The sequence below is a fragment of the Mirounga angustirostris genome, unplaced genomic scaffold (assembly GCF_029215605.1).
Source record: "Mirounga angustirostris isolate CCGP_5_RB_7025 unplaced genomic scaffold, mMirAng1.0.hap1 SCAF_16, whole genome shotgun sequence".
Lineage (NCBI taxonomy): Eukaryota > Metazoa > Chordata > Mammalia > Carnivora > Phocidae > Mirounga > Mirounga angustirostris.
In genome coordinates this window covers 39,285,395-39,297,603 of record NW_026991724.1, presented here as the reverse complement: position 1 = coordinate 39,297,603, position 12,209 = coordinate 39,285,395, and positions in this window count along the sequence as shown.

Below are 12,209 nucleotides of genomic sequence, written 5' to 3'. Positions count from 1 at the left end.
GAATGAACGCCGGAAGATGTGGCTGCTTCCTTGGTCTTGCTTCTCTCTCTGTAATACAGGACGTGCCCTGGGGCTGACGGAACCAGTCGGGGGCGCAGCCAGAGCTGGGGTCCGATGGCAGGTCCCCGGAGGACTCATGCACCCCTCCAAGCCACGCCAGAGAGGTTTTATCCCATGGGAAGGGCTCCTGGAGGAGGTCCATGCCCAGCCAGCAGAGCAAAGTGGAATGGTTCACAAGGCTAGAAACTATGGCCGTTTGGTTCACTCTTGTGTCCCAATGCCTGAGGGAGTGACTGGCATACGGGAGATGTTGAGTAGACATTGGCCGAATGGAGTAATGAATGAACGGATGAGTCCAAGAAGGAGTGACGGCTGCCTGGCACCTCCTGTTTCCTGCAAACTCAGCCACCCGCTGCGCAGACGGCAAGGGGGGCGGGGCTGGGCTGCACACGCGGAGGCAAGCCAGTGTAGACCTGTGCCCATATACACATGTCCCTGCAGTGCTAAGCCCCGATGACAAACCACAGCCCATAGCCTTTTGGCTACCACTTTTCAAGGGAGGGCTGCCCTTGACTAAATTCAAGCCAGGTCATATCTCCGTTTCCAACCTGTAAAATAAATCCAGTGGGATTCAGCAGAAACCAAGGACTCAAATACATTGATTAAAATATCTGTATTATTTCTGTATTTATTGATTGCATTGTATGTATGTTAATATATACACAGACATACACTTGATCCTGGTGAAGTGTCCACACTCAGATGTGATCATAAACTATGGCCTGGCCTGCTCTAAGTTCTCCCCAGCATGGCACCAAAGGGGCTTGGAGCTGAATGACCTACTTCCATGTGAGCACCCATGTAAGAAGAGTTCGGCAGAGTCCAGAAAGGCCTGGCAATGACGCCTCTCTAACCTGAACCCTCCTGCCGCCATTCCAGCCCGTTGTCTTCGGGTTGACTTTAGGCACCAGTGAAGGGAGCAGGTCCCTGCTATGAAGACCAAGCATGGGCATTAGTCCTGCACTCCCCAGACCAGCCTCCCCAAGGCAGGCTGTAGCTGAACAGCAGAAGGCAGCAGGCTTGGGAGTCGTACTGCTGGGCCCTTCTCTGTAGAGGAACCCGCCTGGGAGCCTTGCATCCTTCCTCAAAGGGTCTTTCCCCCCAGTCTTTGTTCATGCTTATCCTGGTCCTCTGGCCCAGCTGCAAATCCACCCTTTTGTGTAGAGAACATCACAAATAGTGCTAGGGGGAAAAAAGCAGCTTTTTCACTTACCTTCTCACTTTGAGAGCAGATAGGGTGTCTTAACGTTGCTATAGTTCCTAATTTCACCTTTTAATATTCGGCAACAAGATAGTGTTGCAGCTAATACGGAAGGTGGGCTACCTCTTGTCTCCCACGGAGGCCAGACGTCATGAGATGGAGATAATAGAGCAACCAGCTGGGAGAAGAAACACTAAAAAAAATCATCCAGAAATAGCTATTCACTTGAAAGCAGTGCACCCAGACGAGTACAGGGATCCTGAAAAGACAGCGGAGTAGCCAGTCTTGGCAATGATTCTCGCTGCGCCTCCAGGGAGAAGCACGACCATCATGGCCCCTCTGTGGGAAGGCGTCGAGGAGAGGTTGGACCTGGTCCTGGCCAAGGTCAGCACGGGCTGAACTTCACAGCTGCAGGCTGGTCCAAGCAGCAAGCATTGGTGGAAATTCATCTGCCTTTCTCCAAGGAAGCTTGACTCGGATTTCCAAGGGATTGGCCCAGGTTTTCCAGGTGACTTCATTGGGCGTGGCCATTAAGAGTCTTGACTAAGTCAGCACCAGCTTTCGATCCGCGGGATACCTGAAAGGAGACTGGGCAGGCTGTAGTCAGAAGAATGGACTTTGCCGTGGGCAGTCTTGGTCTGTGGAGATGGGAGACCCTCCTCTTGGGGGAGTTGTGGGATCGCTCTTTTATTAATGGTACCATGTTCCCAAGGTCATGTGACCAATTCTCTGAATTTCAACTTTTTTTTTTCCCGTCCAGGAGTGGGGTGATTGCTAGTGTGCAAAGAGTAGCTCATGGTGCCCCCCGTAGACCCAGCAGTCCTCCAACATGGCTGGTCACACTTTCAGGGAGTCCCAGGAATGGGCAGAGGTGCTCTGGGGAAGCAGTACTGGGAGTCCAGAGACGTGGCCATTTGGCTCAGCCTTTCGCTGCTGCTAATGGTATAAATCATTACTCTCTTTTTGGACTCCAGTTTCTCCAAATGGGGAAAATGAGGGGAAAAGCCCCAGCCCCAACTCTGTTGACCGGTCAAGGCCATGGAGAGGCTTGAATGAAATCTCAGGGTCTGGGAAAGCCTTGGGACAGGTTCATCACATATGCAGGTGCATGAGCCATGAGATCCAAGAGGCTGCTGGTGTTCTGTCCCTTATCCATCTCTGGGTCTTTGTCTCCTCAGAACATGCATCCCCTCATCTTTGCATGACTGGCTCCTTCCCATCACCCAGGACCCCCTCCAATGTCACCTTCTCAGAGAGGTTCCCGGGACCTTCACGGTGTATGACACTGACTTCGCTAATTCTTCATTATCTTGGTATTCACTTATCAGAAGCCAAACTGTGTTCTTGTTTATTGTCCGTGTTCCCCCATAGAATGTGCCCCACAAGGGCCACCATCTTGGCTAATTTGTTGATGGCCAACTCTCCACTCTCTGGAACAATTCAATACGTGCTAAATAAATGAACGCATGTTCACACTCATTCCCTGTCACAGAATCTTCTCCTTTCCAAAAGGTCTGGGAAAACACTGTTTCTTCTAGAACAATGCCGGTGGAGTGTGGAGGGTGAGGTCCAGGGCTGGAGGGCATGGGAACCCCCAGGGTCTCGGCCCCCTCCCATCCTCTCCCCAAACCCTCCATCTCTTTCCCCTTTGTGCTGCTTCTTCGTGCTTTGCAGCCAGCTCCCAGGACAGGGGCCTGGCACCTTCACACAACTGGGACTACTCTTTCCCAGGGGTGTGCCCCCATGAAGCTGCCTTGCCCAGGCAGGTTGCAGAGCTGGGTCCCCAGCAGAGCAGAGCGGCCTCAGGAAGCGGGAGGGAGGTTTCTGTTTCCAGAGGAGGGCTCTTCTCAGCATTTTTGCAAGTGATATCTGGTTCTAGCCAGAGATGACTCTTTAAATCTGAATGCATAGCCCATTTGAGCCAGGGCTGCATTAAAAGTAGCCTTCTCTTACCCGTGCTTCTGAAATGGCCAAGTAGGGGAAGTTAAAAAGGGGTAAAATTTGCCCAAAAGCTGCAAGGACAAACCACAGGAACCCTTTCCCTGCCCAGGTAGAGATCCTTAAAAAGGGGAGGCTACCTGGAGCTGCCCCAGAAGGTAGAATGACAGCCTGGTACATGGACCTGGGAACAGCAGTCACCCTTGTCTCCCATTCAACAACCAAGGGCAGATTCTTGCCAGCATTTGCATCTCAAAGATGACCTCTAAGATCACCTGCAGCTCTGATAGTCTAGGAATCTTTAATTTCATTATGGAGGAACCATCTTAAGCCTCAGTGAGCTCTAAAAATAAAGCAGTCTGCCTAAGGGGCATCCGTAGCCTGTGGGGGTGACCTGTGTATCCCATGGGACAAGCCTAAGACTCTGAGAAGCCGGATGCCAGGCCCACACTGGCCAAGGAGCATGGAGCAGCGGGAGAAGGCAGGCGTGGGAGGACGGGGAGGAGTGTGGGGCCCGCACCAGTCAGGTGGCGCGGACCAGAGAGAGCCCCCGCAGGTTGCCCCGCATCCTGTGTTGCGGGGTGGGGGCACAGTCGTTCGAGACCCTCCCTAGTAAAGGCTCAACCCGCTCAATCTTCGCCTGTGTGTCCATTGCAGCTTCCTCGGGTCCTTCTTTGGGAAGCTCCCTACTTTTGGCCCACAAAGACACACCACCCACACCTTGTTGGTCCCTCCCAAGCCCCAGACGCACGCCCCGGCTGGGAGTGAACTCAGCTCTGCTGGGCCCACGGCTTGAAGGGGACCCCCGAGAGACCCAGCGCCCGGCCCACTCACGCCTACCTCCTCTCCGGGAGGGACTCTTGGCTGAGAAGAGCACCCACAGGGTTTCTGCAAGAGGGAAATGTGCTAAGACGTGAAAAGGCAAGGACCAAAAAAAAAAAAAAAAAAAAAATTGGGAAGGCCACCATCAAAAGAGCCTGACTGCAAACAAGCCCGCTGGTGTTGACGTGGAGGCAGTTAGGAACTCGGCAGGCCCAGCGTGAGGCCCACTTGTCTTCTTTTGAGGAGCTGGGGGACAGCTGACCGCTTGTCCACGGGATGTGTTTTGATAACTCCGAGAAATGAGAGGGTGTTTTATGGGAGGGTAATTGGGCATAATTCCCTTCGTGACTTGGAGTCAACAGGCAGCCCCTACAGCTGGCCCTTATTTGGGGCCATCAGCAGCAAATGCTATTTTCATGGCCAATTTATTAAAGACTCCATGTTTTTGAGGAGACGTCAGAAACACAAAAAGGGGTATATTTATTGATATGTTTAAAATATAGGTTTTTAACTCGATTCCTTCACCCTTAAAAACAAAGTAAAGAGATAGACAGATACAATTATGTTCTGACTAGTTTCTGCCGGCCTGCCCAATGGAAACGTTTGGATATAGTTCTCAGTGGCGCTGAAATCTGCTTAGGAAAGCAACAAGTCCTTTGTTCTGTTGACAACAGTTATTACAATTAATTCATTTTGTGATTGGTACTTGCACTGAGTGACAAGGTGTTATTTTACTTCAGTAAAAGTTAAAGTGGTAATACGTACATGCACACCAACCCTGCAGGCTTGCTATCACTCACCGGGGAGAAGAAAGGGCGGACTTCCGGCTGTCTGCTCAGTTGACACCCTCCCCACACCCCCCACGTGAGTCTGAGTGGGGAGGAATGTGCTGGGTTACCCGGCTGGAAGGTTCTGCCTCCCAGCCGCCCGGATTGCTTGCAGAGATTCTCATAAAGGCATGAGGTGCACAGGGGATGTGACTCGGCGGGCAAGCCGGACGCTGCAATGTGAGCTGGGTGGTCAACCTCGACCCTTGGCTTAGAAGTTATCCAGCTTGGACTTACACTGGAAGGCCTGATTCTCCTACCTGTACACCAGGATTTCACGACCTGGCACTAATATCCTGACGTCTTGGGCTGGATAATTGTTGGCCTGCCCTGTGCCTTGTAGGATGTTTGGCAGCATTCCCAGTCTCCACCCACTCGATGCCAGTAGGACTCCCCCCAGCGTCCCCAGACATTGCCAAATCCCCCCGGGAAGAAAATCAGGCCTGCTTGAGAGCCACTGCCAGAGAAAACACCCGCTGTTTTTTGTGTAATAGATAGACGGTCCAAGAACCCTGCTCTGACTTAGCCTGTGTTTAACCCAAAGTCAGGCCAGGTCACAGCCACCCAAAGGAAAGGACCCAGGAGGACGGTGGACCTTTGGCATCATCCAGAGGGTGTGGGCAAAGGAAAGGAGCAAGGGAGAGGAACTCGAGACCCAAGTAGGGTGCTGGCCACACGGCCCACTTCCAAGAATGCTTTTCCTCAGGAGCCCAGACTCGCTTTAGCCAGGATGATCAAGAAGGAACATTTTCTGGTTATAAGCAAATTCTGGCTGAGTACTCCCGTGGCTGGGCTTGTGGATAAACAGAACTTCCTCTCTGCTCATTTATTTCTGTTTGGCTCTCTGCTTAACTTTCCTGTGGAGACACCACCATGTCCCATGGAGGAAGGGATGTAGGTCTGGGATGAGGTCAACCTGGTTCTGGCTAGGAGTGTCTCTGGGAGGACCTGAAATGGTTTTCCAGGGGAGCAGAGTAGAGGCCCTGAGGAGCAGAGCAGGGGCCATGCCCTCGTGACCTGTTCACCCATCACCTCCTTCCTTAGGGCAGTCTGGTTGGGTTTCTGTAGCAGAGACATACAACGGCCACAAGCTCAATCCTTGACTGCTTAGCCTGGATCCCAATGCATCGGGACCAAGGGCTTGTCATCTCAAAGGCCCCGGAGCATGGCTGGATGTGGCCAGGGTCCCCAGCCAGCCCGACATCCTTTCCAATATGAGTGACTAGGTACAATTCAACTTGCTCTGTCTCTCTGCACTGGGAAGCCATTGACGGTGAGCCATGGAAATCCTCCCAATTTTTTTTATTAGCAGTATTTATCACCTTCTCAAAATCAATTGCATATTTTAAATGAAAACAAATGACTATGCCTAGACTAATCAATATGTGCATCTTTGCTTTTTAAAAAGTAAAAATTTGGGTGCCTGGGTGGCTCAGTTGGTTAAGCGACTGCCTTCGGCTCAGGTCGTGATCCCAGAGTCCTGGGATCGAGTCCCACATCGGGCTCCCTGCTCAGCGGGGAGTCTGCTTCTCCCTCTGACCCTCCCCCTTCTCATGTACTCTCTCTCATTCTCTCTCTCAAAATAAATAAATAAAATCTAAAAAAAAAAAAGTAAAAATTTAATGTAAAGAAATCCTTGTCTTTGCGCCTCTCAATCCAATTTTAATATAATTCAATATTTAGTAAATATAATCCTCTTTGGGCAGAACAACGTCATACAAAATGCAAAAGGTTTCATGGTATCTGAGACCCTGTGAGGTGGAAAACGTTGCCTCCGCCCTGTCACCTGGGGTCCCCCAGTGGGCTGCAACCCCCCCTTCGGGTATCAGGACCTGTTTATTCTTATTAAGCGTAAAGAAAAGGGTTTATATATTTAATGATTCTAAAACCAAAATGCTACCTACTAACTGCACAACTGCCATTTCATCTCTTTAAACTTCTCCAGCCTGATGTTTTTAAAAGGGCAAAAGCAGAAAACCCTTATATAATACCTAATTTGTACATCTGCAGTTTCCCTCTGACTGGCACAGACACCATATGTTTTTAATTATCATAATAGCCCTAAAGAACCTGTTCGGTGGGAAACACATATGATCCTTTTATTACTGGTTTGTAATTTAAACAGTTTTAACAGAAAAGGTCTGGCTATAGGGGAGTGACAGGCTCAAAGGCCTAAGATCCCAGTCGTCGACCTCTGGAAGCTCAAGTTCAGATCCCACCCACCGAGGCGGGACCTCCTTCCCCCGGCTTGACAGAGGTAATTGGTCACATGTGAGGCGGCTCTGTGGGACCTTAAAAGACATGATCTGTGATCTCCAGTGACGCCGGGTTTGGGGCAGAGCCTGACACAGTGAGAATAAAGTTGATAAATATTATTCTAGTCTGACCTCTGCTACTTTCACGGCTGGGGGCTGGTGCCCTGGGCCACCCACTCTCTGTTCCCCCCCACCTAGACCCCAGGGAACCATTGCAAGGTGAGGGCTCAGGTTTCCCTGAGCCCCTCTCGCTTGCAGGGGGCTGGGGGGGGGGCGGAGGGAGGGGGAGAAGACAGTTTTTTCCTGAGGCTGAACGGGATAGAATAGAGTCCCAAGAATAACTGATTCTCAGGCTAGGAGATGGAGGGAATTTTGGGGTGATCCATGCTATTTTGTAACTTATGGAGAGGTGAGGACACCGGTGGGAGTGGCAGGGAAGAGAGGTGCTCAGGGTCACAAGCCAAGTTCTGGACCAGCAGGGTCGCCTGAGCCCACCCCAGCACCCTGTGCTGCCTGTTCCTGGGGGACAAGCCCCAGGTTCTGTCTGTGACTGGAATCTCTGCCTGCAGTTGCCCCCATCCTTTCCCAGGACCCAGAGCTGGGGTTGGCAGGAACGAGCTATTTTTTTATATTTCTTGGTTGCGTTGTTCCTTTTCGATGCATCTCCAACCAGGAGGACAAGCGTGGGCGAGCACCGGCCACTGACAAGGGTCACGCTTGGGGATGTCCACTGCCCTTGAGTCTCAGCGTCCTGACACGCTCGCTGGACCACCCTGGGTGAGTGAGGCAGCCTCTCTGTGCCTCCACCTCCCCTCATGTCAGATGGGGAGAGTTAGAACTAACATCTGCCTCGTGGGAGTTTTATGAAAATTAAATAAAAGAATATCATCTCTACTACCCTCCATAAGGCACTTAGAACGGGAGTTGGCCCTGGCACATAGTAAGTAATTATTATTTAAAAATAACCTTGGCAGATGGAGGAATGGCCGAGAGGATCAGATCCTGCTGCTGAAGATAAGGGGGTCATTCCCTGGGCATGGGGAGATTACAGGGGAAGAGTCATCTTCCTTAAACACTAGCGCCAGCATGCTGGGTCTTGAATGGGACGAACCCTCAGGGTAGTAACCCATTTGGGGGAAACTTCTTGAAGGCGTCCAGGGGCTGGGGGCAGGGTTAGGAGTGATGGCCCTCTGACTTTTCCTTGACGCTGTCCAGCTAGCAGGTCTGATGTAGCTTGGTTGCCACGAAAGTGTCCTCTTTTCTACTCCTCCAAATGTGGTATTCTAGCACTTGGATTTTTTTGTATGGTCACAGTCTGATACTGGAAATGCAATGCATGGTGAAGGCGGTATCATGCAGCTGGTACTACTAACTGCTACTGGGTAATGGGCGTGTGCTCTTTGCCAGGACCAGCCCTCAGCCCGGAACAGGTGCATCTCACCGCATCCCCCTCCCCGCGGCTGGGGGCAGCTCCCCTGGCACCCCGGCCACAGCTGGCCGCACTGAGGTTCAGAGGACTCCTAGAAGGGGGGCAGGGTCCCGACTTGCGCTGGGAGGCTTCTCCATTGAGTAGAAAATGGGCAAGTCGCCCAATATCCTTTGGTCTCAGTTTCCTCCTTCAGAAGGCGGACTCTGATGACCAGGTGAACTAGGCTCTGCAGAGATGGCTGGTGAGGCTGGTGGCTGGACAGTGTCACAGAAGGGGCTTCACATGAAGGGGGCACACTGGGATGGCCCACCTGCCTCGAGGGCGAGGCCGGCAGCCAATCTGGAGCAGGTGGAGACCCTGCCCCATCTCTCCTTGTTTGGGACAAGCACCTGGCTGGGGCGGTGAAACCGGCATTCATTTGGAGGAAGGATGGTGTCACAAATCCAGAGCTGGCCCCTAAGTTAAGTCACCCCAGAGGACCAAGGACAAGCTCTCTCATAAGTTCAAAAAAAAAAAAAAAGTGAGAGGGTAAGCAGGCTCCAAGCCCCCACCCCAGAGGGCCCGCTCTTTCCTTTTGGCAAGCAGAGGGCCAGATGGCCACCCTCATTTGCGATGTCAGTGATGACCTCTCGACTCAACAAATAGCAAGTGCATCTTAATCAGAGTGCGCCCTTCCTGTCCACCAGACAAGGCAATTGCACCGGCCCGCCCCTCAAGGAAACAAGACCTTCTTAATCACAGGCTGCTTGGCGGGGCTGTGAGGAGGACCAGAGGCCCCGCCCGGCCTGCAGCCTGCAGGGACCCGTCCTCCCTGCCAGCCACCCGGGCCGGGGCCAGCCCGGCTCGCTTGCCCGGCCGAGCCCAGGCGGGGATGAAGGCGCCTCGAATTTCCAATCCTTGGAATAATAACTCACATTACTTCGATCCCATCTGCACCCAGCGAAGGCAGAGCAGGGGAAGGAGCATAAAACACAAAGTTCCCACAGACAACATCTGTCTTAGTGCAAACAATGGACCATTATCTTGTAAATAATTCTGATTAAGCTGCAGCATTTCCTCCTGAAAGTGGCGGCAGGGAGCACAGGGAGGGGGATGTGCTGGGAAGCCAGGCCTCCACCAACCCCTTAAACCCCCTCAGTGTTCCCACAAGAGCCGTAAGCACCCCCGCACCCCGTAGCCAGGCCCTTCAGACGGGCACGGCGCCTCCTGGGAGCCCAGGCGGCTGCCCAGAGGTTTCTCCCTCCGGGCCAGACCGGCTCAGAGTCTGCTGGGTCCTCTTCCCCCACTTTCTCATGGCTTTCCTCCCTCTGCCCTCCCCTCCAGGTGCTTTCTCTATCTTTTGCTTCTACTCTGTACTGCTGTTCTCTCCTCTTAGCTTCGGCTTCATTCACTTGTCTACCAGGCCCAATTTCTGTTTTCTTTGTACCCTCTCTCATCATCTGGCCCTTTTGGCCCCCAGTCCCTCTGGCTCTCTGCCCACCCTACCTCATGGCCCAGGTCCCTGGGGCTCGCCCATCCCTCCAGACTCTCCCACGGACACCTGACATAGTGGGCGTGGTGTCCAGTCTGGGGGCACCGAGGCCTGCAGGCCCCAAGCTGCTCTCTGGCTGTCTGGGGCTGTCAGGCCTGGGGTGGCGCTGGAAGCTTTGGACCCACGGGAGTCCCTCCCACCCCCACCCCCTCACTGAGAGGGTCCCTCATGTCTGGCCCCAAATCCAAAGACCCTCTCCCTCGTGTGTGTTCCAGGACACTGAGGTCGGTGTACCTTGCATGCTCCTGCCTCATCACCCAGTTCCTGCATCTCGTGCCCTGAGAAAGAGCTGAGGAGTTCATGAACCCAGCCCAACGCTAGGGAGACCCAGGCACTCAGCCTATACAAATGAAACGCGCCGACTACCCACTCTGCAAGGGCATTTACCCCAAAGTCCTCAAGAAAATCCCCCTTGTGATTTCAAATTAATTGCCCTGAGTGTGATTTAGAGGCGACACATCAAGCCCAAAGTTTTCATGTAAAGCAAGAGCCATCGGTACAAGACTCCTGTTCCCACTGATTGACCACTAGATATCTTTTTTTTTTTTTTAATCTAATTGTAAATCCTTGGTAGCATTAGAAAACAGGAAAGATAGTTCAACTGGAGCCAACAGGGATGATTTCTGCACATCCTAGGAATGGAATCTGAATCTTCACATAGGCTCCTCTGGGGAGGTGTCCACTCTGGGATGGGAGGACTCCCAATTCAGCTCTTTAGACAATGGTGAGTACAGAATGGCAAGGAAGGGGGATACCATACCTTGCAATACCCTACCCAGATTCTCTACCCACTTGCCAAAGTCTTGTGAGTCCCGAGTTTCCATGGGAGCTCTGCCTGTGTCCCGCATAGCAGCAAAAGTCCTAAAATAATTGAAATGTGGGTGACTTGCCAATGTCCAAGTTACTCACTCATATTCATTTTATTCTCTTGAGCGTGCATATGTCTGCCATTTGGGGGAAGACAAAACTGAGGCCATCAACTGAGGCCATATTCAGTTGAAAACAAAAAGCCAAGGATCTGAGGGGTTCCGACTTAGAGATAACACATACCGTCCCAAGTTGGGGGGGGTGGCTTGTTATCCAACAGCGACTTTGAGTGGCCAAGAGAACTCTGAGGATGGAAGAGTAGATAAGGCCCCAGACATGGAGGAGGATATGTGCTGTCCCCATGACCCATGCATGCATGACCGATTCTGACATGCACCCCTGTCTCTTGGTACTACCTTCCTCTCCCTCTACCTGTTGGGTGGGAGTTGGAGGCTCCCAAGAGGAACTACTGTCCTAGGAGGGACACACTAGATTATCAAACTGGTATCTGGAATGTGCTTGAAGAAAACTTAATCATGAAAAATACCATCCTCTCAAGCTCCGCTGTGAACACAAGAGGTTGAAAATTGAAAAGGAAAAAAAGTCAGATAATCAGTTTTTCTTGCACTACCATGAACTCAAAATTCCAGTTGTATTGACTCCCTCTTTAAAAAAAAATACATAAATGACAAGTTCCTCAATTCTCTTCTTATGATTTAAGAAAAATGTCTTCAAGAGGAGGCGAGTACTCACATGTCCCATGCCCTCAAACAGTAAATGGTCTTGGCCAAACTGAAATCCCACATGTTCATGCACTTGTGGGAACACCAGCTGGGTTCCCACATCCAGGGCCCTGCTGAAGTGAGCATTCACAGGAACTCTAGGGCTGATGGGGTCCTACAGGGTCACCTGAAAAGTCAGGTCTAGAAAGGATCATGAAAGCCAGAGTTTGAGACCCAGGAGGTTACTGAGGGGACTGGCAGTCACCCTTCCTTTCACCAGTGGGGAAATGGTGTCCAAATAAAAGGATGAGTTGTTGAAGCTCCTTGGAGCTCGACTGCTGGTAGACGCCTGGTCTCCTGACCCCCAGAGCAGCCCTCCCATCTGGCCTCCAGTAAACTTGTGTCTAAGCAGAGACTTCTCAATATTTAAAACCCACAGTTCACTTCCCACAGGGAATCATGGAATGAGTATCAGTCCTCATCCTTGGTGGCCTTTTGCAGTGCACCAAGGGTGGAAAAACTTTGGGGCCAAGGGGTTCCCACTTGTGGCAGACGTCATTGGTGCCCAACGGCTTCTCTTCCAGTTCCTTGGCATGCCAACAGACTCTTGTTTCTCT